Raw genomic sequence first — 27279 nt, forward strand, 5'->3', positions numbered from 1 at the left:
TCCGTAGGGACAGAGATTGGAGCAGTGTGGCAATGAAAGTGATCCCAGTAGAGGATTGCTAACCCTCCTCCCACCCGGCCTAGTCTATCATGACGAGCCAGGCAGTTTCCTTCTGGAACAGCTTCAATAAGATCTGGACCAGAGGAATCCTTTGCCCAAGTTTCTGTGACAAAAACCAGGGAGGGCTTCCTATCTGATACAAATTCCTTAAACAAGATGTTATTTTTAATAAGTGAGCGGGCGTTGAGGAGGATACAATGTTCCTTCAGTGACCTAACTTTGGGGGAATGGGAAAGTGAAGGCATATAACTGGATGGAGGGGGCGTGGAGCTTACCGTATCTGACAGCCGGCATCCACATGATAGAGGACGTAAAATATCGTCCGGTGAACATGTATGAGAGCATGTAAGCCTAGGGGGTTTAAGCTTGAGTAAGGTCTGAATAGAGTATCTAAGGTACAGGGAGTCGGGGGTCCCTAAGCCATATGTCCAGCCGTCCAGCTCGTCCTTAGCGCGGACGGGCGTAGACGGGCTGGACTCTGGCATAACTCCGGCGTCACTACGGCGCACTCGCAGCGCGCACACGCTGCGCGCCATAATAGCCGGTTTAAGAAGGGCTCTAGTCAGTCCACCTGACTGGTAGAGCGCGAGTCAAAACAGCGCTTCCCCAACACCCACCCAAGATGGCGCCCACCTAGTATTGAAGCGCGAGGGACCGGCCCGCCAAAATAGCGGTGAAGGCACTATTAAAGTGTTGCAGTGCGAGCGGGGATAAAAACAGGGTAAAACTGTGGGTAAAGTAAATAAAATGAAACGACAAAACGGGAGCTTTTTAAAATATGCTAGAGCGTCCTAATGCGGGCGTAAATGCAGCAGTGCAGATCCTAAGCAAGGAGAACCTACCTCCTGCCTGCCTTAAGTAATGATCTTGATGCAGCCTCTAGTCAGTCCACCTGACTGCTAGAGCGCGAGTCAAAACAGTGCTTCCCCAACACCCACCCAAGATGGCGCCCACCAAGTATTGAAGCGCGAGGGACCGGCCCGCCAAAATAGCAGTGAAGGCACTATTATAGTGTTGCAGTGCGAGCGGGGATAAAAACAGGGGAAAACTGTGGGTAAAGTAAATAAAATGAAACGACAAAACGGGAGCTTTTTAAAATACGCTAGAGCATCCTAATGCGGGCGTAAATGCAGCAGTGCAGAGCCTAAGCAAGGAGAACCTACCTCCTGCCTGCCTTAAGTAATGATCTCGATGCAGCCTCTAGTCAGTCCACCTGACTGCTAGAGCGCGAGTCAAAACAACGCTTCCCCAACACCCACCCAAGATGGCGCCCACCTAGTATTGAAGCGCGAGGGACCGGCCCGCCAAAATAGCGGTGAAGGCACTATTATAGTGTTGCAGTGCTAGCGGGGTTAAAAGCAGGGGAAAACTGTGGGTAAAGTAAATAAAATGAAACGACAAAACGGGAGCTTTTCAAAATACGCTAGAGCTTCCCAATGCGGGCGTAAATGCAGCAGTGCAGAGCCTAAACTCCATATATACTTATCCAGATCCTGACTCTCATCTATACTAATATAATAAAGATAGAGCCCAAACCTTTGAGGCGGAAAATCTCAGGAACCACAGCACCAATCACAACACCAAATACAGCGTTGGAAAGGGCAGTTGCAGCAGAAGAACATAGGCTATGCAGACGCCCACCATATACATTCAAGATGTAAAAGAAACGTGCCAGAAAAGTAGTCCCTTATGGGCATGTTTGCGTTGTGCTGTCTGCGTTGTGCTGTGGGCGTGTGCTGGGGGCTTGACAAACGCTGGGCGCATGTGGTAGGTTCCGCCCTTCATGCCATGTCTCATATCGTGTGCTGTGGGCGTGTGCTGGGGGCGTGGGCGTGTGCGGGGTTACGGAAAAAAAAGCGAGCATTGTGCCCAATATTTCATTGTTTTTTCTTCCCAGGTTCTGTACATTCCAGCTCAAGGTGTGCTTGCCCCCCGCTCCCAGTGACGTGCACCTGCTTTACTGTATGGAGGTCAGGCATGGCGCTATTCCCAAGGGCCGGAAGGAGCGCAAACAGGGGCTATTGTGCAGGAAATGTAATCTCGCCTTAACTTCCGGTGACGCCTGAAGCACACACTGGAGATTTTCCACTTCTGTTGCGCACAGGCCTCGCGCCACACACATCCAGACAGAAGGCCCGCCTCCACGGAAATAGCAAGAAAGGGACTATCCCTCCCCCGGGAATATGTGATGATATTCCGCAAACCAACATCCCGCATACCATCACTCCGCAATTTTTATAACGTGGGACTATTACTCCGCAAAGACATCATTTCTAAAACTTTTACAACGCATATGACTTTATCACGCATGCCATTATAACGCAAATGCATGTGTGGTAAAGTCATATACATTGTAAAAGCACATTATTAAAACATCAAATATATGGTTGTATTTATGTGTACTGATAAATATATATATATATATATATATATATATATATATATATATATATATATATATATATATATACACATTTTTTTAAATTTAATTAAAACATTTAGGGGCAGATTTACAATAACTGGCGCATCCCCAGGGATGCGCCAGTTATTGTGCGCCACAGCTCCGCCACCCATGCTGCGCCGCATTTACAATGCGGCGCACCATGGGGCAAAAACAGCACAGATGCGTGACGCATCTGTGCCGAAAAGGCGGCGTATTGCTGGAGTTGCGTCGCAAGGCCTAAAAGTGCCTGCGTGAAATCTTGTAGATTTCACGCAGGCACTTTTGCGAGGGGCACCTGCCCACCCTGCACCGGAACGCCCACAAGCAGGGCTTTACAACGTGACGCATCTGCCTAGATACGTCACGTTGTAAATAGGTCGCAGGGATGCGCCATGTTTATGCCGCCGTTATGTGACGCAACGGCGGCCTAAACGTGGCGCAAGTCGGACATAAATCTGCCCCTTATTCTTTTAAATTGCATTATGTATATTATTTTTATTTATTATTTTATTTTATTACCCTTTATACCCTAAAAACGAATCCCACTCTGCTCCATTTAAATACCTCTGCACCCCATAATCATAACCCACCCTTACTCCTTAAAATACTGCAACACCCTTAAACACTAACCCATCTTAACCCTATAAATATACCCTGTACCCCAAAACCCAAACCTATCCCTAAACCTTAAAAATACCCGTGCCCCAAAAACCAAACCTAGCCTGAACCCTATAAATACCCCTGTACCTCAAAACCCAATCCTACCCCTGAAACCTAAAAATACCCCTGTACCCCAAAACCCAAATCTAGCCCTGAACCCTAAAAATACCCCTGTACCCCAAAACCCAAACCTACCCCTAAACCCTAAAATACCCCTGTACCCCAAAACCCAAACCTAGCCCTGAACCCTATAAATACCCCTGTACCTCAAAACCCAAACCTACCCCTGAACCCTAAAAATAACCCATGTACCCGAAACCCCAAACCTAGCTCTGAACCCTAAAAACACCCCTGTACCCCAAAACCCAAACCTACCCCTGAACCCTAAAATACCCCTGAACCCCAGAACCCAAACCTAGCCCTTAACCTTTCAAATACCCCTGTACCCCAAAAACCCAAACCTACCCCCGAACCCTAAAAATACCCCTGTAGCCCAAATACCAAGCCTAGCCCTGAACACTAAAAATATCCCTGTACCCCAAAACTGGAACCTACCCCTGGACCCTTAAAATACCCCTGTACCCCAAAACCCAAACCTACCCCTAAACCCTAAAAATACCCCTACACCCCCAAACCCAAACCTAGCCCTGAACCCTAAAAATACCCCTGTACCGCAAAACCATACCTATCCCTAAACCCTAAAACTACCCCTGTACCCCTTAACCCAAAACTATATCTGAACCCTTAAAACACCCAAACACCCCAAAACATATACCTCAGTACCCCAAAATATATACCCCTATACCCATACTTACCTTATCCAAACATTAAAAAACATGCTTTTACCATTCATGCATTTACAACAAATTTTGTTGTAAATGTATGCGTGGTAAAAGCAAATAAAATGTACTGCCATGCGTTATAATGGCATTGCGGAGTCATGGTACTTTTGTAATGAAAGTATGCAGAGTGATGGTATGCGGAAAGAAAGTTGCAGAATAATGGGTGTTTACCCTCCCCCGGTAAGTACATTGGTGGCACGGCGGCCCACATCTCCAGCAACATACTCATATTTTTTCTCCACCCATTTGAAAAATGCACAGGTCTCTCCATTGATGGCCAGCACCGACATACACTTTTAGACACACCTCCCGCCACAAGTTCTAGAATTGCAAACTTTAGAGCTGGGGAGCTACGTTCGAATCTCGGCATCAGCTCAACATCCTGTGATGCCAGGCAAATCGATTTGTCTCCTCGTGCCTACCACAAATGAATATGTTCTTCTGTAATGTAAATTGTGCTCATGCCATGTTGTCGAGTTCGCGCTATATAATATTGCAAGGAAAAATAAAGTAGGGAAACTCGAGTTCACACACTACTGGACGCGCACTCTTAAATGCATCAGCAGGGCACTGTGAATCGGAGCGTTTCACAGGTCTGTCACAGATAAGAAATGCTATCAAAACAACATCCTACAAAACAATATACTACTGGCCGGCAGCAATTCATACCCGGACAACGTCGGGATGGGCTGCTAGTCAGGTATATAAGTACAACATTGCTGAACCTTGAGCATTAGCCAGCTGCTACATGCAACTGATCAGCAATAAGCCCTTTATCTGGGTCTGACTCATATTCTGTCACAGTCACAGAACCAGCTTCATTTTTAACCTCAGTGACCAACCCTTCAAGACCCTCGTTAGGCTGAATGAGTGCTGTCTCGAATTCATGCGAGTTCCCAACATCTTGGCTAACCTGCTCCCAGGGACACTCGACCACCGCTGGCACTTCTGGAAGGGGTGCTGTTTCATCATCGAGGAAACATAGAACTCAACGAGTGTGGGCACCGTGCACCCAGTTGGGGAGACCTCTGCACTTTACAGCATTAGTTGTGACCAATATCACCTGGTACAGCTCCTGCCAACGTGACCCCAAACAGCTTTTCCTCACGTATTTCTTAACAAGGACCCAGTTACCAGGACTCAGGTCATGGCATTGCTTCTATTTAGGCGGTCCGTAGCACCTTCGACCTGACGAGACACAAAAGGCACCAAATCAGCCAGTCCTTTACAATAATAAAGTATTAAAAAATCAGTGATGTTGACAAGCACATTTTCAGGCACTGCAGGCAGTCTCATTGCCCTACCTATGATGATCTCATTAGGGGACAATCCTGTCCTTCGATCAGGTGTGCTGTGAAAGACTCATCAACACAAGCAGCAAAGCATCAGGCCATTTCAATGACGTGGAAGCACAAGCCTTGATTTCGAAGTATCATTGACCTGTTCAACCAGACATGAAGCCTCAGGCCGGTAACTTCAATGCAGTCTCTGTTCCATTTGCAACACAGCACCCTCACAATGTCGTTATTGAATTTGGTACCTCACTCAGATTCCAGTAAAGTTGGGAAGCCAAATCTAGGTATTAACTCTCTCAACAATCGTTTCCCAACTGTCAAACTATTATTTCTTAGTCTGGGTGTGCCTCGACCCATTGTGAAAAGATGCACACCATAACCAGTACATATTTCAACCCATTACACACAGGCATCTGTGAGAAGTCTAGTTGCAGCCTATTGAAAGGACCACCGGACCTCCCAATGTGAATCAATGTGACTGTAGTCTTTTTCCCTATATGGTTCTGCTGGCACACAACACACCTGTAACACAATGCATTAATCATAAATTCGAGATTAAACCAGGTTTGTTGAAACAACTTTACCAATGCATCCCTACATACATGAGTGGGACCATGATAATGTTGTGCCATTAGTGGTAAAAGACTATTGGCCATCACTGGTCTTCCATCTGCCGAAACCCAAATCTCATCCTAATCCCTCTTAACCTGATTTGACCCAACCCTACTGTTCATCCTCTGACACAACCACCTGTGATCCCTTAACTTCTTCCTATTTGTCTTCTGTAGTTAATAAAAGGTTGTTTTTGGTTTTGTCTGTTAATTCATTTACATATTCACCATTAAAAGTACAAGCATTATAGGCACAATATTTAGCCACGTCATCCACCTACCTATTATCAACACTTCACCCTTTCAATATGCTGAACATTTGTCAACAGCAATCTGAGCTGGCAATTGCAATGTCTTGAGGAGTTTTTGAACTTGCTCCCTGTTTTTATGGGCAAACCGGAGGATGTCATAAATCCTCTCTAGGGCCATAACTGCTCGAAAATTGTGAACCACATCAAAGCCATATTGACTGTCTGTATAAATCATCACTCTCTGTTGGTTACAGACACAACATGCTCTAGTAACAGCAATCAGTCCAGCCACTTGTGCTGAATACACATCTGGGAGCCATGAAGATTCTACTACTCCTGAAACTGTGCAAACCACATAGGTAGCTTGAAAATTTCCTTCATGGTCTTGAAAACATGAGACATCCACAAACAGTGCAAAATCAGATTCAGGTAGTGGCTCATCTTGAATATCTGGTCTCAGCTTGGTACATTGTTTAGTGACATCGACATAGTCATGTTCCACTTCATGTTCACGACCTTCAGTGTCAGGAATGGGTAACAATGTAGCAGGATTCAGAAAAAAATAACAACTTCTCAATGTGAAATATTTAGCTTTAAGTATGATCTGTTCATACAAGGTCAGGAGACTGTCAAATCCTGAGTGCGAGTATGTGTCAGCAATATCTCTACAGAGTGAGGCACATACACCATTAAAGGATGATCCATGACAGTGCCTACACCTTTCTATGCTGATGAGTATGTGTCAGCAATATCTCTACAGAGTGAGGCACATACACCATTAAAGGATGATCCATGACAGTGCCTACATACCTTTCTATGCTAACACCTGCGGCGACCACTGCTTTTAGACACCCAGGTTGAGCCATAGCTACTGGATCTAAGGTAGCTAAAAATAGGCTACTGGCCTATGAGCATTCCCATTTGTTTGTGCCAATACTGAGAGAGCACAGCCCTTCCTCTCACTGCAGAAAAGCGAAAGAGCTTTGTTTTAAACAGGCATTCCTAGCGCCGGGGCATGATAAAGACTTTCTCTCAACTACAGGAATGCAAACAAACAGTCATAGTCCCAAGGTACAGGATACGACATATCCTTGTACGTCACTCTCTGCAAAGGCTTCGCCACTAGGGAAAAGGTGGGTATCCCCTGGCGACAGTAGCCCATCATTCCCAAGAACATTTTGACCTCTTTCTGTGTTGTTGGCATTTTCATTTGTAAAATTGCCAAGATTCTCTCTTGTGACACCCTTCTGACTCCTTTCTGAATATATTGAACAAGTTACTGAAGACAGTACTTCAGCTTCCCAGGGGACACTTTATGTCCATTTTTAGCCAGGTGGTTTAGCAGTGCAATGGTATCAACCTAGCAAACCTAACCAGTTTTTGATGGAACCAACAAGTCATCAATATACTTGACCAGGACAGAATTACAAGGCATGACCAGGGACTTTTTAAGGATCGGTTGAAAATAGAAGGACTCTCTGAATACCCTTGTGGGACTTGGCACCATGCCAAGATGCAATTGCCTAGACAGAATGCTAAGAGAAACTGACTGTCCTTGTGCAAGGGTGAAAAGGCCGGGCCCATACGTTCCATACTGTTCTAGGTTCATACTCTGATGGTTCTGCTGCATGAAAGTGTAAAGGGGAGAAAAGTCGCTAACAGTACAATCAATTCACCAAAAATGTCTTTAGATACATAATAACCCAAGGACAACTATCTGAGGTTAGTTAATTTATTACAAAGCCAAACAAAACTGAACAAAGAGACACCGCAACACAAGTGTATAGAAATACAGAGGAATCAGCATTAGGCCAAATCTGTGCATCGGAAGCTGTTGGAATTAGGTAGCCTGGCCTAGGGCAAGACTAACATAACAGAGGCACAGTGTAAAGGTTGCAGACCACCCAAAAGTAATTCCACGCAATAACACTCAAAAAGAAAACACTACACCAAAATTATATGAAAATACGTGCTGCTTTATAAAAATAATATACTCTTCAGTTTCAAATTATACAGTGCAAGTCATTATAGGTTATCTTAGTATCGGCAACCACATTTCTAAGACTATTAAGTAAATTACTAAATTATCCTCTACAGCACTCTTAATCTTATTACACAGTCACCTTTAGTAAGTAACTCCTTTCTTCTGTCAAACAATTGATAAAGTGCACAAATCAGCTTCAATTGGAATCACAGTTCAATGCCTATTAGTTTCAAAAGGAATCACAATTCAGTACATTACAGTTGAACTAAGAGGCTCCACTACTGAGCAATTGATTAAAGGGGAACAGGTTTATGATCTCAATTAACCTAGATCACCCTGGCCAGTTTGTATACAGAGAAGGCCTCCTCCCAGTAGTTAGTTCCAAGGTTATCACCAAGAAGAATAGCTGGATTCACTCCTCCAACACCTTAATATAAAGTTCCTCAGATTTCTGTCAACCAAGAACCCTGGTCATTAACTGTGAGGGTGTTGGGAATCACCTCTGATTTTAGTAAATCTCTCTGCCTGAAACAGGGGTCCTGGCATCCGTTTTCCCACACCCCCACTCTCCTTACTTTGGATTCACAGAATTGGGGTCGTCCTGCGCCAGGCTGATAGAGGAACAGCAATGAAGGGGGTCGAGGAACTGAGGCTGGGGAGGCCCTCACGCCTCAAAACGCTCCGTAATGCTCACTCTCCCCACTCGAGCCAGCTCCTCTGCGTGGCACTCGAGGGGAAGGTTATGCCAATTTCAACTGCCCCCAGGCCGCTTTCAGGCCTTTCAGATTCCCCCTCCCGGCTCGGCCAGCTCCTCTGCGTGGCGCGCGAGCCGAGGGAGAAGGCGGGACTCTCTCTGGGTTCCCTGAGGCGGCCGGCGCTCCTTCCGATGCTCGGCGGGGCCGCTTCCTTCTCTGACCTGCGCAGTAGCGCTCGCCCTGATGCTGCTAATCACCGCCTACGCTCCCAGGAAGGAGGCGTCCACCCGGGCCTGCTCGATCATAGGCCCCTCCTGACAGGGACACTACAACGCTGGGGCATGCGCGAGGGAGCAGCGTCTCCTTCTTGGAGATCGCGCACTCGCGACAGCGCCTCCCCACACTCTCCTCAACTCCGGGGCAACCACCATAAGCCGGCTCCTCACCTCCTGATCAGCACAATGCTCCGCACGGCGCCGCTTGTCTCGCGCCGGATAGGGCAATACAGCTGGTCACTTCACTGTCTCCTCCACCACAGGTAGGAAGAGGGACACGATGGCGATGTGGCGCTAGGGGAATGGGGGCTGCCAACAGTCGGGCTGTGACCACTGGATGAACTGGATGAGGGGAAGGGCACTAGGATTAACCTCACTTAGTTTGGAACCCTGGCTGCATTAACCTCACTGGGGTCCTTAACTGGAACAGTCACTTTGAAGTCTTATGCTGGGCAGAGGACTTTACTCCTCAGTAGAAGAAGGTGATTGGGAGGGATTGGTCAGGGGTTGAAGGAGGAACGTCCTCCTGTAGTGGCTGTCTGTCACAAGGACAAACTAACTGCTCCCAGTGCGTCCTCCTCCTCTCACCACTGCCTCACTCCTCCTCTCTCTGGTCAGCACCAAAATGGCTTCCCTGCATTCCGCCTTATATAGGCTGCCCTTCAGTGGTCCAGAATGGACCAGAAGGTTCTGGAATGCCCTATGTTAGGCTATGGCCAAGTTCTGTTGGTGACAGTTGGGGCAGTTGGTGGCCACCATTTTAGGTGGTGCCAACTTTCCTGTCAGAACAGGCCTCTGGGCCTAAGGTAAAAGATTATGAGGGGGGAAGAAAACACCTATCCCCCTGACCAACACCTACAAAAAGTCAGTAGACACAAAAATTAACAAGGGTATGAGGGGCAAAAAGGGGACAAAATAAATGAAAATTAGGAGGGACTTCGCCAAAAAGCCAGACAGGTCTAACACGCGTCCCCCCCAGCTGAAAGTGGGGAGAACTACCCAACCCCTTGGGAGTCCTCATCACTAAGGCGGAAATACCTGGAGAGACCGTCTGCATTGGCGTGGTCCACTCCAGGCCGATGTTCCACCCGGAAGTCCATTCCCTGTAGGGAGATGGACCACCTCAACAACTTGGGATTTTCCCCCTTCATTTGCATCAGCCAACGAAGGGGTCGGTGGTCGGTCTGAACCAGGAAGTGCGAGCCAAAGAGGTATGGCCGCAGCTTCTTCAGAGCCCACACCACCGCAAAAGCTTCCCTCTCAATGGCACTCCACTTCTGTTCCCGGGGAAGCAGCCTCCTGGATAAGAAGACTACAGGTTGATCCAGGCCCTCTTCATTGAGTTGCGATAACACTGCCCCAATGCCATGTTCTGATGCATCCGTTTGGACAATGAACTCCTTGGAGAAGTCTGGGGCCCTCAGGACCGGTGCCGCACACATTGCCTGTTTCAACTTTTCAAAGGCTTGCTGACAAGCCTTTGTCCACACTACCCGTCGAGGTTGTTTCTTGGAGGTGAGCTCTGTGAGGGGCGCTACAATAGTGCCATACCCCTTCACAAAGCGACGGTAGTATCCTGTGAGGCCCAGGAAAGCTCGGACCTCAGTCTGTGTCTTGGGGGGTTCCCAGGCCATGATTGCCTCAATCTTCGCCTGCAGGGGCTGCACAGTCCCCCTACCCACCAAGTGTCCAAGGTACACAACCGACCCCTGCCCAATCTGGCATTTGCTGGCTTTGATGGTCAATCCAGCTTGTCTCAGGGCCTGGAGAACGGCCTGCAAATGCTGCAGATGGTCCTCCCAGCTGCTACTGAAGACAGCAATGTCATCCAAGTAGGCAGCAGAGAAACTCTCCAATCCAGAGAGGACCTGGTTCACCAGCCGCTGAAATGTGGCAGGGGCGTTCTTGAGCCCAAAGGGCATCACACAGAACTGGTAGTGTCCCTCAGGCGTGGAGAAGGCTGACCTTTCCCTTGCTCCATCTGTCAAGGAGATCTGCCAGTACCCTGAAGTGAGGTCAAAGGTACTCAGATATTGGGCAGCTCCTAGCCGGTCAATCAATTCATCCGCCCTAGGGATCGGATGAGCATCAGTCCTTGTCACTGAATTCAGTCCTCGGTAATCCACACAGAACCTCAGTTCAGGTGTGGTGCCTGGGGGTGCGGCTTTTGGCACGAGCACCACCGGACTGGACCAAGGGCTGTTGGAAGGTTCAATTACTCCCAGCTCTAGCATCTTGGCAACTTCTCCATGTATGCTAGCCTTCACCTTGTCAGACAGCCGGTAGGTCTTGGACTTCACTGGTGGGCTGTCTCCTGTGTCCACATCATGGGTACACAGGTGGGTCCTTCCCGGGACAAGGGAGAACAAAGAAGAGTACTGCTCCAGTATCTGGCGGCAGTCCTCCCGTTGCTCAGGAGTGAGAGTAGGAGAGAGATTCACTCCCTCCACTGACCCATCCTTCTCTTGGGATGAAAAGAGATCTGGGAGAGGTTCACTTTCCGCTTCCTCTCCCCCGTCAGTCACCATCATCAGCATGACTTCGGGCCTCTCATGGTGGGGCTTGAGTCTGTTGGCGTGTAGCACCCGTAGGGGCTGTCGAGGGGTCTTAAGGTCCACCAGGTATGTGGCCTTACCCTTCTTTTCCAACACCTCAAAGGGGCCTGTCCAGCGATCCTGGAGGGCGCTAAGCTCTCCAGGTTCCATCACCCACACTTTCTGTCCAGGCTCCAGTTCCACCGGGTGAGCGTTGTGGTCGTACCACTCCTTCATGACTGCCTGGCTGGCCTCCAAGTTGTCAGAAGCTTGCTTCCACAACTTCGCCATTTGGCTCCTGAAGGCCAGCATGTAGCTCACCACATCCTGGGGGGGTTTCCTGGGAGATTTCTCCCAACCATCCTTCACCAGGCTGAGAGGACCGCGTACAGGGTGCCCATACAGAAGCTCAAAGGGGCTGAAGCCCACTCCCTTCTGGGGCACTTCCCTGTAGGAAAAGAGTAAACAGGGTAGGAGGACATCCCATTTCCTCCGCAGGCTCTCGGGCAGACTTCTGATCATGCCCTTCAAGGTCTTATTGAACCTCTCAACCAGTCCATTTGACTGGGGGTGATAAGGAGTGGTGAACCGGTAGGTCACTCCACACTCCTTCCACATTGCCCGCATGTAAGCTGACAGGAAGTTGGTCCCCCTGTCGGACACAACTTCCTTGGGAAATCCCACTCGGGTAAAGATTCCCATTAGGGCTCTTGCCACTACAGGTGCAGTGACTGTCCTCAGAGGTATTGCCTCTGGGTACCGTGTGGCATGATCCACCAGCACCAGGATAAACCTGTGACCAGCTGCTGTTGGTGGATCCAAAGGCCCTACAATGTCGATGCCCACCCTCTCAAAGGGGGTGCTAACGACTGGAAGTGGTTCCAGGGGAGCTTTTAGCTTCACCCCGGTTTTCCCACTGGCCTGGCAGGTTACACATGTCCTACAGTATGTGTCGGACGCCACTTTCATTCGAGGCCAGTAAAAGTGGAGGACAAGCCGGGCAAAGGTCTTGTCCTGACCTAAGTGTCCTGCCAGGGGTATGGCATGAGCCAGTTCCAAAAGAAAGGCTCGGTACTGTTGCGGGACTACCAAGGCCCTTGATGAGCCAGGCAAGGGTACCTTGGGTTCACTGTAGAGAAGTCCATCCTCCCAGTAAATATGGTAATGTCCCGTAACATCACCTGCTGCTTGGGCTTCAGCCTGTCGCCTCAGTCCCTCAAGGGTGGGGCACTCCCTCTGCCCCTTACAGAATTCCTCTCTGGTAGGACCTCCCTCCACATGCCACTCCGCCGGGAGGGGCAAATCCTCCAGAGAGTCTACTTCCCCCTCCACGGACTCTTGGTCCACCACCGCAGGTGGCCGATCTGTCTCATGGGGTGTGGAAGCCGGAGCAGGCTTTCTCTGTCTCCGGGTCTGTCCCTTCTTAGCAGCGGGTTGGGCCATTGTTCCAGACTCCAACCCAGGCGAACTCCCTCTCCGGGCAGTCGCAGACCGTGTGCTGACACAGGCCCAGTCAGGTGTACCCAGCATCGCAGAATGCGTCCGGTATTCCACCTCTCTCCAAGTATTGTGTTCCATGTCATTCCCCAACAGACAATCGACTGGCACGGCAGGGCTTACGGCAACTCGAAGTGAACCTGCAACCCCCTCCCACTCAAAGGGAACCTCAGCCACTGGATAGTGGCCCATTCTGCCGTCAGCCATCGCGGCGGGGTGGAGTACATTAGGAACAACCTGCTCTGGGGACACCAGCTGACTTCTCACCATAGTCATGCTGGCTCCTGTATCCCTCAGAGCCTCCCCTCTCTGGCCATTGATGGTAACCCATTGCCCATACTTTGTAGTATTTGGGGGCACCTGGATCTTTGGCACCATCTCCCGCTCTCCCAGGGACACTAAGGTGACACCTGCCCACTCACCCCCCTTATCTAAGGGCAACTCCTCCCCGAGCGCTACACTAGCTACTCCCGGTGACTTTCCTCCGGTGGGAGGGGGTGGTCTCTTTGGGCATCTGGCATCTCCCTTATAATGTCCAACGCCACCGCATTCAAAACAGTGGAGAACCCTGGGCTGCTGGCTCTGGCCAGGATGAGGGTTCCGGGGCGGGTTTGCCCTAGGGGTGAAACCTGCTCCCTTCCCTTGGAAGTTATTTTGGGGACCTTTAGAGAACTCTTTCTTTTTCTCCCCCCCCTCCTTCTTCTGGGGGGCGCCCTGTCCGGCTTTTTGAGATTCCCCTCCAGTCCCCTTGGTGGACACCCGGGTACTTGTCCAGATGTCCGCCTCCTCTGCAAGCTTCCGGGGATTGGTCAGCTTGCTGTCTACCAGGTGTTGGCGCAGCTCGGGAAAACATTTCTCGAGGAGGTGTTCTCTCAAAAACAGATCGTACAGCCCCTCATAATCCTTTACCTCACTGCCCTTGACCCAACCCTCTAAAGCAGTGGTTCCCAAACTGTGCGCCGCGGCGCCCTGGTGCGCCGCCAGAACTCGCCTGGGGCGCCGCGCACTTCTCGAGAATGTAGGAAAGGTACAGGTAGCAGGTTCTATCAGTGCGCCTCAGTTCTAAAACGTAGTATTTGCACGTTTGAAATGTGCCTTTGCGCGCCCCAGTAAAGGCATGTGCCGAGTGGGAATGTCTTGCGAGGGAGTTTTGAAAGCCTCTCTTGTCAGCGCCATGAATGGGTCAGGACCAGCGTGTGAGGTGGTGCAGGGCCAGGCACAAACAATCAGGACAGGAATACCGAACGTTATTTCGGCTTGTTTTCTGCAGTGATTGTAGCAATGGCTTCTACCAAAAAAATCGGGGAATCATTATAAACGTGAAATAGTTTTTTAAAAGTTCTTGTGCATTTCCAGAACAGCAAATTACTTCTTCGCCCCTTCACTCCCACAACGGATCCTTCATGTGTATCGTAAGACATGCAGTGAATGAAGGTGACTCAAGTGTATAAATAATGTCGGATGCGACGGAGAGATAGGCCTTGGAAGAGGGGCCCAGCTGCTTATTTTAATTAAACATTCCTCTGAATACATATCACAATAATACCCTAATCATGTACTGTGCTAATTTGCAAATCTCGGAGTGAGCGCCGTGCCGTTCGCTCAGGTTTACGGCATGTAGTCCTTCCCTTGAAACCGAGCGCCGGACCTGCTAATTTCAATCCCTGAAAGAAATACACAAATATTAAATCACTCCCTGCTTTGATAACAGCAGAAGGATAATGCCCATTTTCCATCGCCTTGTTACAATAATCAGCTCAACAATAATATAAACTAAAATGATGGTGGTGCTTAGCAAATGGGGAGGTACAACACGTGTGTGCTGTATATTCTTTTTTTATATTCTCATGAAAACCAATATAATTCTCATAATTTGAGCTATCTGGGTAACACTTCCAAGCCCTTGCAGCTACTTCTCTGTTTCACTTGGAAACTAAGAGCGCTCCGAGAAGCCTTCAGCTGGCATGACTGAGAAATGAGAGATTTTTTTTAACAAACTGTTGGGGTCATATCATTTTCAGCTGCGAGTGTTCTGGAGGTTTGGAGGGTGTTTGGAATTACTGGAGAACTATGTTGCATTAATGGAAATCTTTTCTGCCAATACAAACAAAATACTACATTGTCAGTTGGCTTATTTTAAAAAATTAAGACTCCAACCTGCTTACGCTCCCTCATTCCTTCAAATATTCACCACCCTGTAAAAGTTTTGGAATGTGATGGCACACGTGTGTGCAGAAACCAGACTCATCTATAATAAAATTGGCTTACATGTGTGACTCATGAATCCGCATGTGTCCCTTCGAAGGTGAGCGCACAGCGCTGATGGTTTGACTGTTCACACTGGGAATGTTCATGAACAAGGCCTGCTCCTGTGTCAGCTACAGGGCTCAACAGGTAGCAGCACTGCATGATGGTGCTTACTTCCATTGTTAGTCACAGACCACTAACAGCTCTAGAATACATTTAAAAGTGATCTTAATTTATATATGGCGTTTGAAGTATATACAGATCATAACAGCTATTCAAAATTTATCTTTGGACCAGCTGGGACATCAAAAAACTGGTGGTGCTAAAACCGGTCAGGTGGCAACTCTAACTGGCTCATTATTTATTTACAGTCTGTAATGTGGAATGTCCCTGTGTTTTTTGAACATTCATTGGATTTCGTGGTAAGCCACCAGCCAAAAGAGAAGAAAAATGGGAGTACTCCAGAGGTTGGGCTTACATCCTCCTCACCGGAAAAAAAAAAAGTAACATGATGGGGAGCCGCGGACAACAGTCGATAGATAAAGGGAGCCATGGGTCGAAAAAGTTTGGGAACCACTGCTCTAAAGCCTTTCTAGCGTAATCAAGGAAGTCCACCCAGTTCTGAGTTCCCATCTTGTGGCTCCCCCTAAACTTCTGTCGGTACCTCTCTGGGGTGAGCCCGAACTTCCTCAATAACGCCAGCTTCATGGTGGGGTAGTTTGTCTGTTCCTCTGGCTCCAGGGCCAACAAAGTGTCCCGACCAGCAGGAGGCATGTACTTGTACAAACTACCCCCCCAGTGCTTCTCCTGCACTCCATGAACCTTCAAAGAAACCTCATAAGCGGCCAGCCACTTAGCAACATCATCCCCCTGACTGAAGCTCGCTATCAGGTCCTTTGGGATATAGGGTTTGGTCTCCCTGGCTAACTCTTTCGGTTCGCTGCCACCATTCCTAACAGGAGAGGATCCCCGTTGTAGACTTTGGAGCTCCAGTTCCTTCAGCCTAAACTCGTGGACCATCCTCCTCTCCTCTTTCTCCTGTTCCAATTTAGCCAGCTCCCACTTTAGCTGTCTTTTCTCCCTCCTGTCGGTGAGCTCAGCTTCTGTTAGGCTTCTCCCAGAAATGCTACTGCCCTTTCTGGAATAGGACACTGGTCCGGTGAGCAAGTTTTCCCCCTCATGGTGGAATAACTCCTCCACCCCCCCTTCTGTGCCCTGGTCAACCTCTTCAACCTCCTCCTTTGTCTCTTGGTGTGCCTCCACCCAGGCCCTAAGGCTAGTCTGGAGCTCCCCCTTCCTAGCACCATGTTTGAAAAAGACCCCCATTTGCTGGCAGAACATTCTCAATTGGGGCACGGAATAGACTTCCAGGTTTTCCACCGCAAACTCCATGGTGAATCTGGCAAACCTGGATACACACCAGAAATTTCAGAAGGGTGAGGGTAACCTAAAACCAACTCCACCCACCACCAGGAATAAATTTAGAAAAAACAAAAAGACTAATTGGGAGGGCCGCAAGGAGAAAACTCCTGGTGTAGGTTGGGTGTATTACGCCAAATTACTAGTGAGTAGCTGCAACCAAGTCCGCAATCCCACCGCTAGGCACCAATATGTTGGAATTAGGTAGCCTGGCCTAGGGCAAGACTAACATAACAGAGGCACAGTGTAAAGGTTGCAGACCACCCAAAAGTAATTCCACGCAATAACACTCAAAAAGAAAACACTACACCAAAATTATATGAAAATACGTGCTGCTTTATAAAAATAATATACTCTTCAGTTTCAAATTATACAGTGCAAGTCATTATAGGTTATCTTAGTATCGGCAACCACATTTCTAAGACTATTAAGTAAATTACTAAATTATCCTCTACAGCACTCTTAATCTTATTACACAGTCACCTTTAGTAAGTAACTCCTTTCTTCTGTCAAACAATTGATAAAGTGCACAAATCAGCTTCAATTGGAATCACAGTTCAATGCCTATTAGTTTCAAAAGGAATCACAATTCAGTACATTACAGTTGAACTAAGAGGCTCCACTACTGAGCAATTGATTAAAGGGGAACAGGTTTATGATCTCAATTAACCTAGATCACCCTGGCCAGTTTGTATACAGAGAAGGCCTCCTCCCAGTAGTTAGTTCCAAGGTTATCACCAAGAAGAATAGCTGGATTCACTCCTCCAACACCTTAATATAAAGTTCCTCAGATTTCTGTCAACCAAGAACCCTGGTCATTAACTGTGAGGGTGTTGGGAATCACCTCTGATTTTAGTAAATCTCTCTGCCTGAAACAGGGCTCCCTGGCATCCGTTTTCCCACACCCCCACTCTCCTTACTTTGGATTCACAGAATTGGGGTCGTCCTGCGCCAGGCTGATAGAGGAACAGCAATGAAGGGGGTCGAGGAACTGAGGCTGGGGAGGCCCTCACGCCTCAAAACGCTCCGTAATGCTCACTCTCCCCACTCGAGCCAGCTCCTCTGCGTGGCACTCGAGGGGAAGGTTATGCCAATTTCAACTGCCCCCAGGCCGCTTTCAGGCCTTTCAGATTCCCCCTCCCGGCTCGGCCAGCTCCTCTGCGTGGCGCGCGAGCCGAGGGAGAAGGCGGGACTCTCTCTGGGTTCCCTGAGGCGGCCGGCGCTCCTTCCGATGCTCGGCGGGGCCGCTTCCTTCTCTGACCTGCGCAGTAGCGCTCGCCCTGATGCTGCTAATCACCGCCTACGCTCCCAGGAAGGAGGCGTCCACCCGGGCCTGCTCGATCATAGGCCCCTCCTGACAGGGACACTACAACGCTGGGGCATGCGCGAGGGAGCAGCGTCTCCTTCTTGGAGATCGCGCACTCGCGACAGCGCCTCCCCACACTCTCCTCAACTCCGGGGCAACCACCATAAGCCGGCTCCTCACCTCCTGATCAGCACAATGCTCCGCACGGCGCCGCTTGTCTCGCGCCGGATAGGGCAATACAGCTGGTCACTTCACTGTCTCCTCCACCACAGGTAGGAAGAGGGACACGATGGCGATGTGGCGCTAGGGGAATGGGGGCTGCCAACAGTCGGGCTGTGACCACTGGATGAACTGGATGAGGGGAAGGGCACTAGGATTAACCTCACTTAGTTTGGAACCCTGGCTGCATTAACCTCACTGGGGTCCTTAACTGGAACAGTCACTTTGAAGTCTTATGCTGGGCAGAGGACTTTACTCCTCAGTAGAAGAAGGTGATTGGGAGGGATTGGTCAGGGGTTGAAGGGGGAACGTCCTCCTGTAGTGGCTGTCTGTCACAAGGACAAACTAACTGCTCCCAGTGCGTCCTCCTCCTCTCACCACTGCCTCACTCCTCCTCTCTCTGGTCAGCACCAAAATGGCTTCCCTGCATTCCGCCTTATATAGGCTGCCCTTCAGTGGTCCAGAATGGACCAGAAGGTTCTGGAATGCCCTATGTTAGGCTATGGCCAAGTTCTGTTGGTGACAGTTGGGGCAGTTGGTGGCCACCATTTTAGGTGGTGCCAACTTTCCTGTCAGAACAGGCCTCTGGGCCTAAGGTAAAAGATTATGAGGGGGGAAGAAAACACCTATCCCCCTGACCAACACCTACAAAAAGTCAGTAGACACAAAAATTAACAAGGGTATGAGGGGCAAAAAGGGGACAAAATAAATGAAAATTAGGAGGGACTTCGCCAAAAAGCCAGACAGGTCTAACAGAAGCAATTAATGAAATTGTATTTTTCTTTTATTATGTATATTTGTCTTTTTGATTATGTGTCTTATGACGAATAAAATATTTTTAACCTTTAGTCATTAGTTTTGTCCATGGCAGTAGCCTTGGGTGTACTGATATATGCTCCCAATCTGAGTGGATTGATTGTGATTGAGTGATTAAGATGGAATTTCTGGTCAGGTTATACACATTGATGGTTGCATAGTGCTGTCCAAAGGAAAGCTTTGTGATTACACAGCAGCATAAGCAGTGCAATTAATTCAAGGAGCAGAATACAGAAAATCAGGAAGCATGAGTCCAAAATTTACTGTAATGAGGATTGGTGGGTAAAAAGCATTACATCTGTCCCTAATAAGGTGGCACCCCTAAATAAGCAAGGATAAAAAGGTGTCAGTACTTGGAGTCCTCCAATGAAGGCTCTCCATGATCAATGGGTCAAAAAGCATAAAGGTACAGAAGACAGAGCTTTTTCTAAGATGCTCTTTCTCTGACAGCAAGACAGAAGTGGCGCACTATCCCTAATTACAACATACATTTATTCTCAGATGGCACTCCCATGGTGCACTGTGGATCGTGCCATCCACCCTGGGTACAGTCCTGCTGGGAATTTTCCACTATGTCGATGGTGTACCTTATTCAATACAGTTTGTCCTTGGTTCCCAGGCCATTTCTCTGTGTGAAGCACAACGACATTCTTTTATTGACTGAAATCATACGATTGTAACTCCTTTTCTCCTTGCCTAACTAGAAAAACAAAGACATTATCGTATGTAACAAGAGCTCTTCTTCCCCATTAACACAACATGTGAGAAAGCACGCATGATATTCAAACTGTAAATTCTAAAGCAAGAGTTTCAGGGACTAGCAAATCTGGTCAATGAATTTCAGCTAACAAAACAGAACACATTTTAAGCTCCACGAATTCATATAACATTAATGTAATGTCACCTAATATTTTACCTATCCGTAAAATAACGTAATCAGTAAACATATTTAAAACGTGAATAAGTTTCAGTTGCACAACACAAGTTCTTCATGTTAAAGATTCCAGAGAGTTAAATTCAGTTTCTACATTGATTCTCCGTGTTACTTGCCAATGGACTAAAATACACCATGTATTCATGTTAATAAATTTCAAACTACTAACACTTCACGTTAATACAACAAGTGATTATATGCGGATGCTCTCTAAATGTGACTATGATGCACCCCTGCAATTAAAATGGAATTTACGCTTCATCAAGAGTATGGAGAAAGATTTCTGACATAAATTAATAACAGAAAGCCACTCAGCCACGCATGGAATGTCGAACAGTATTACATCAGGATTCAGCACTAAAGGACAACAAGGTACCACAGTGATAATTATTTTGCGTAGGTCCTGAACTATGCAGGATGTATTGCATCGGCTGATGCGCAGTATCGCAGAATGGAAAAGAGCCATTAAAGAGCCCTGATGACATACAAGTGTGGACGAAATGTGTAGGCTGACTCATACCTGCATACTCTGGTGGGAGCCTAAGCCCAGAGTGACCTTCTTCATTTTTAATCGACGCAACGCTCCCTAGAGACTCTTTTGGGGCAGCCAAGCACCCTCGTGGGACTACGAGTCCCAGGGTGCTATAGGGGACTCTGCACTGCCACTTCCGCTACCGCAGGTGAGGGAGAGGTGCTTCCATAGTGCTACAAAGCGCAGCGTCTCGCCCGCAGCACAACCGGGAAAAGCCCGTAAGGGGCAAGAGTAAGTTTTGCAATATTTATAAGCAATTGCATTTAAATAATTGTCGTACATCACTGTTTTTATGAAAAAGGGTTCATACGTAACATTTAACTGATTTTGTCATAGTATAGATGTGGGGAAGTAGAGGAGAACAAATATAGGAGAGAGTGACACATTTTACCTACTGGGGTATAAGGGCTCGTGTATTCTGCAGTTTTTTGCTGTTGACGCATAGCGGATATGGGTAAAAGGGAGCTACGCACTACGAATTCTGGGTAAACAGTGCAAACAGCTAGTAAACCAAAAGATGGTAATATGACTCTGCTGAAATTCCTCACGGGCGGTTGGAGCCCTCGAAAAGCAGATATCCACCATAGAGGAGTCCCTAATTAAGGATGCACTGGGTTCTTTAATAAACAGTAAAACAAAAGACCCACAGCACAATGAGAGTGCGGATGCTGTTATTTTAATCAATGCTGTTGAGGAGCCTTTAAATGGCTGCATCCAGGCCAACAGAGATGAGTGTCAGGTTGTGAAGCCTGAGGGGCGCGCGGGATAAGGGCGCGCCATAAAGGACTCACGCGGACACCTTGCTTAGTTCGTCGCGTGGTCCCGACTAACTCGGGGACACGCCCATCTTTATTTTATCCAACGTACGCGGCGCCGTGCGCCACCGCGTATGCGCACGTCTACGTGCGCTGATCAACTAGACCGCAACTGTGCGGTCGCAACATTACATTCCTTTTCACCTTTAGTATGAACAAAACCCCCCCCCCCCCTTTTACACAAGTATTACGCTGAATGTCCAACCAAATAATAAAACATGGCCGTCCGGCCTGTTACCAGTCTCTCCATGATCTCTCAGCCCACTGCGTAGTCGGCCATCCGGGATGAGGGCACCGGGTTTCTTCTCAGTCCGTAGCCTGCAGCTTGGCCACGGAACAGCACTCTCCGGGTTGACTCACTGGATGGAGTGCTTGTGCCCAGGGGGCTCTGGGGGTTCTCAGGGCGAGTGGCACTTGGGGTACCGGAGGCTCGCGGTTCCTCTGCAGAGTCCACGTCCCCTTCCTGGACGGCGGCTTCGGGGGTGTTTTGGTTGCTTCCTGGCCGGGCTGGTGATGTCGTAGATTCCCCATTCTTCTCGGAGCTGGCTGGATCATTCCGGGGGTCGGCCGCCTTTTTGAAGAATGACACATTCCTGGTGACTGTTTCTCCCTCTCGCTGGGCGGTGACCATGGTCCCGTTCCGGGCAGTGACAGTCCATGGTTGTGGCTCAAACGGGAGTCTGAATTTACTTCCTGGATACCTGTCTCGGACGTACACCCGGTCATTTTCGGCAATGGATGACTCTTTGGACTTCCGCCGGAAACTTGCATAGTCATTAGACTTTTTCCTGTTGTGTACAGTCCTCCATGATTCCGCACTGGTGGGGCTCCAGGTGGGGTGATTTGGGAGGGTGTCTCGGACTATACGTCCCATCGTGGACGGGCCTGGGGCGGCCTCAGTGGTGCGGTGTGGGGTGAGCCTGTATTCTCGGAGGAAAGAGTAGATTCCTCTTTCTACCGATGTCCCCTCAGCATGGGCAATCCGGATGGTCTTGTTCAATGTGCGCATGAATCTTTCCACTTCTCCGTTTGATTGCGGCCATCTGGGTGTTATTTTCCGGTGTAGAATCCCCCACTCCGCTAGATACTCCGCAAACTCTTGGCTCTGAAAGGGGGGACCGTTGTCGGTCTTGACCCTCACGAAGATGCCATGGGTTGCGATGGTCTTCTCGAATTTGGCGATCACCTCTTTTGCCGTGAGGGACGCGACGATCTCCACTTCCGGATATTTCGTGTGGTCATCCATGATGACGAGCATGTGTCTTCCGTCGGGCAGGTGGCCGAAATCGGCGCTGACGTGTTCCCATGGTCTTTCCGGGCCAACTTCTGTGATGACTGGTGGTGGGTTTTCTGGGAGTCCCGCTGCTTGGCACCACTGGCACTCTTTGACGGCCCGCTCCACTTGCGAGTCCATGTCTGGAAACCATAGTTTGGCACGGAGTCTGCTTTTTGTTTTCACCACTCCCTGGTGTCCTCGGTGAGCGAGGGCAATGGCTTGCTGTGTGAGAGTAGTTGGCATCACGATTCTGGGCCCTCTTAGCACGCAACCCTGGCTATCGACTGACAGCTCCTCCTTGACCCTCAAGAATGCTTCTAAGGCTGTTTTCGCTTGCGGCGTTCTCTGGCCCAATGACGCTTGGAGCGTCTTCCACTCGTTCGTGCGTATGGCATTCGAGACAATCTGGAAAATTTCGTCATCTTGGGTGGCTTCGATGATCATCTCCATGCTCATGGGGAGCGGCCTGGACCTTTCAACCACGGCATTCACAAATGACTCAGTGTCTTCAGCATCTTCTCTCTCTCCCGGGGTGGCCGCCCTCGGATGGCGGGATAGAAAGTCTGCTGGGTTGGTGGCTCCTGGTTTGAATTCTAGCAGGTAGTCATATTCTTGCAGCTGCAGAATCCACTTTTCAATCCTGGGCGGTGGTTTTGATACCGTTCCCCTGAATAGTGGGATTAGGGGCTTGTGATCTGTTGAGACGGTGAACGGGTGTCCGTACACGTACATGTGGAAATGTCTGCACGCCCAGTGGATGGCTATGGCCTCGCGTTCTATCTGCGAGTATCTTTGTTCCGTCTCTGTCAGCGATCTGCTGGCGTATGCAATCGGCGCCCAGTTATCTTCTCCTTGACGTTGTGTAAGGACGGCACCCAGACCGAAGGGACTGGCGTCGACCGCGATATTGGTCTGCTTGGAGGGGTCAAAGTATGAGAGCGTCTTCTCTGCCGATAGGGCTGCTTTCGTGTTTTGGAACGCTTCCTCTTGCTCTTTGCCCCACTGCCAGGGGGTGGATGCCTTCGTGAGCTCGCGGAGAGGTCGGGTGATGTTGGAGAGGTCAGGGATAAAACGACCACAGAAGTTGACCATGCCTAGAAAGCTCCGCACCTCGGAGATGTTTGTCGGGGCGGGAGCCGTCTGCACGTCCTTGACCTTCTCTGGATCGGGGGCAATGCCTTTGTCTGAGAACGTGTACCCGAAGAAACTGATGGTGTTGCGGAGGAATTGGCATTTTTCGCGGTGCAGGGTGAGGCCTGAATCCTTGAGTCTTTGTAGAACTCCCCTCAGCCGCTGGTGGTGTTCTTCTACAGACTGGGCATATATCAGCAAGTCGTCGCTGACGTTGAGTACGCCTGGGAGTCCGCTGAGCACTTCACGGATAGTGTTTTGGAAGACTTCTGCCGCACTCGAGATGCCGAAGTTGAGCCGGCGATATCGGCGTAGGCCCACATGAGTCGAAAAGGTAGTGATGTACCTGGAGTCAGGGTGGAGTGGAAGCTGGTGGTAGCCCGAGCGGAGATCGACTTTGGAAAACCATTTGGCTCCATTGAGTTCGCTCAATATGTCGTCAATCGTGGGTGTCAGGTGACGCTCTCGCTTAACTGCGGCGTTGGGCAGGCGCATGTCCACGCATATGCGCACTTGCCCTGGCTGCTTGGGCTTCTTCGCTACTACGATCGGTGACACCCAAGGCGTGGGCCCATCCACCTTCTCGATTATTCCTTGCCTCTCTAGGCTCTCGAGTTCTTCTTCGACCTTCTTTCGGAGGTGGAAGGCAATTCTCCGGTGCCGGAGTGCCACGGGTTGTATGGATGGATCGATGTGCAGCGAAACCTCTTTCCCTTTGAGGCACCCGATGCCTCTGAACATGTCGTCAAATTCTTCGATGATGGTATCGAGTTCATCTTCTAGGACGGCCATGGCGTAGAAGATGAGTTGGAGTTCCTCGGCGGCTTTTCCGCTGAGTAGCATGCCACTCCCTTCTTTTGTCACATAGATGGTGGAGGGGACTGTCCTGTCCAGATGACAAATGTTCGTCTTGAAACACCCAATGAGTGGTATTGGGGTTTTCTGTCCATAGGCGAACACTCGGATCTTTGCCTTGCTCAGGGTTGGCTTGTCACGCAGTTGGTTATACACGTCTGCTGCCATTAACTCGATGGATGCCCCTGTATCTATAGTGGCTCTCACCTCTTGCTGGTTCACCCTTATGCGGCACTTCGGGAGGCGCTTTTTCTTCCTGGCTGGCTGATCGATGGCAAACACATAGTGTACGGGGTAGTCATGGACATCGTCGTCCATGTCTTCGCTATCTGGGCTGTCTCTGATGGCGTGCGCTGCCTCCGTCCTCTGTTTCGAGGACCTGCATACCGAGGCGAAATGGTTCCACCGCCCACACGCGCTGCATTTCTTGCCGTTCGCCGGGCAGTCTTTCGCTCTGTGAGGTGTGCCTCCACAGTATCCACATTCCTTCCGCCTTTCCGGTGGCTTCTTCCCTCCAATTGACCGTTGTTTGGGGCGGACGACATGCACTTGTTCTGCAACGTTGACTTGTTCACCTTTAGCTGGCCTGTGCAGCGCTGCCTCCATGTGAGAGGCTCTCGCTTTCGATAGTTCCTTTGAGCGGCCTAGTTTCAGGATTTCTGCAAGGGGTTTTCCATCTTCTTGGAGAATTTTGACCCTGAGATCGGAGGAATAACAGTTCTGGATTATCTGACCGCGTATCTCTTCTTGCTCTTCTCTGAATCCACAGGTGCTAGCGAGTTCCATCAGTCTCCCATGGAAGGCGTCCAGAGACTCATCCGCCTCCTGCCGGGCTTGGCGAAACAGGAAGCGATTGTAATCTTTGCTGACCATGGGCTCGAAGTAGGCGTTGAGCGCTTGCAGTAGAGTGACGTAGGTGTGCGGCGTGGCCTCTGTCAGCGTCTTGTAGATGCGGTGGATGTCCTTACCCCCTAGGTGCAGGAGGAGTGCTCGGCGGCGGTCCCTCGCTGTCCCTGCACCTTCAAAGTAGAAGTTGAGGCGCTCCGTCCAGTCCTTCCATCTTGGCGCCAAAGAGGCGGGTGTGCCGTCGATCACGAAAGGTTCGATCGGAGGGATGGTCGTCATCGTGGCGCGGGCACCGGTTGCTCCACTAGGGGCGCTGCGCTCCGGTTCGTGAGGCGAGGTCTCACCACGTGGGGACGGGCGCCACCGGTAGGGCAGCAGCTGCTTGGCACGCGTTGCGGATCAGCGTGGATGTGCGCCGCTGCCGCTAGACATCATCGGCAGGCGCTGTGACCATGAGGCGCCACGTGGTTGCGTGGCAGGGTGATCATGAGGCGGCTTCAGTCATGTGCCTCGCGCGGGTCACGGCCAGGGCCTCGCCGGGCCAGGCAGGGCAGTACACGGACCCTGGGCCGGATCGGCAATGCAGCACAGGCTGTGCGGGGGCACAGCGTGGGGTCAGACACCCCTCGTCGCCATTGTCAGGTTGTGAAGCCTGAGGGGCGCGCGGGATAAGGGCGCGCCATAAAGGACTCACGCGGACACCTTGCTTAGTTCGTCGCGTGGTCCCGACTAACTCGGGGACACGCCCATCTTTATTTTATCCAACGTACGCGGCGCCGTGCGCCACCGCGTATGCGCACGTCTACGTGCGCTGATCAACTAGACCGCAACTGTGCGGTCGCAACATTACAATGAGGTATCACTTAGCGATCCAGACCCGGAGCTACTCCCACTATCTAAAAGATCCTGTAACTCCAAAGTGAAGGAATCATCTGGAAATCAGCTGCCAATTATTCATCAGGTCCCCTCTGTACCCCCTATAAATAAGTTTAAAGCCAACAAACAGCAGGGGAAAGGCTTCCCGTTAAAAAACAAAGGTAAAGATAAAGACTTGGCCATATGCAATAAAAGTAAGGGTAATGCCCCCCTTCTATTGAAATTAACAGGATAGTAAGTCAGATAACCAATCTTACTCAGTATATTAGACAAACGATTGGTACTCTAGAGGCAAGATTAGGCAAAATAGAATCAGGGCTGGAAAGTATTAAAAAGAAAAGTTTGTGAATCATGCAAAGGAAGAGAACATTACCCAGATGAATGACGACAGAGAGGGCAGCGCTTTAAAGTCTTCTAACCAGTCTCTATCAGCTAGCTCTATGAGTTCCGCTAGTCAGATTGTTGAGAGGGCCAGGAAGTTTAGTTTCTCAAGACCCAAGAGTCCAAATGGAACTCTGAGAAGTAAATCATTGCCAAAAGATGTGGATCCTAGTGAGGCAGCAAACGGAAGATCAGTAGAATAGCAAGGTGGACTTGCGATGAAAGATCTATGCCCTAGCTTAAGGCCTCACAGCATAAACATGCTCGATTATCCATCTAGACTGCAGAACTTAAATTTGCCCCCTACTGCCACACCCTACACAGTCGTCCTGACTAATGTTCCCCCACTGTCTGAGGGAAGTAATGAAACATGGACTGCCCTGAGGAATAGTGCTCTTCATTGCTTGGGGCAAAGAGTGGGCTTAACTAGAGAGATATTCTTTGCCTTTAAGATGGTAAGACGTGTCCCCTGGGTGGGC

Source organism: Lissotriton vulgaris, chromosome 7, assembly GCF_964263255.1.
Source record: "Lissotriton vulgaris chromosome 7, aLisVul1.2, whole genome shotgun sequence".
Taxonomy (NCBI): domain Eukaryota; kingdom Metazoa; phylum Chordata; class Amphibia; order Caudata; family Salamandridae; genus Lissotriton; species Lissotriton vulgaris.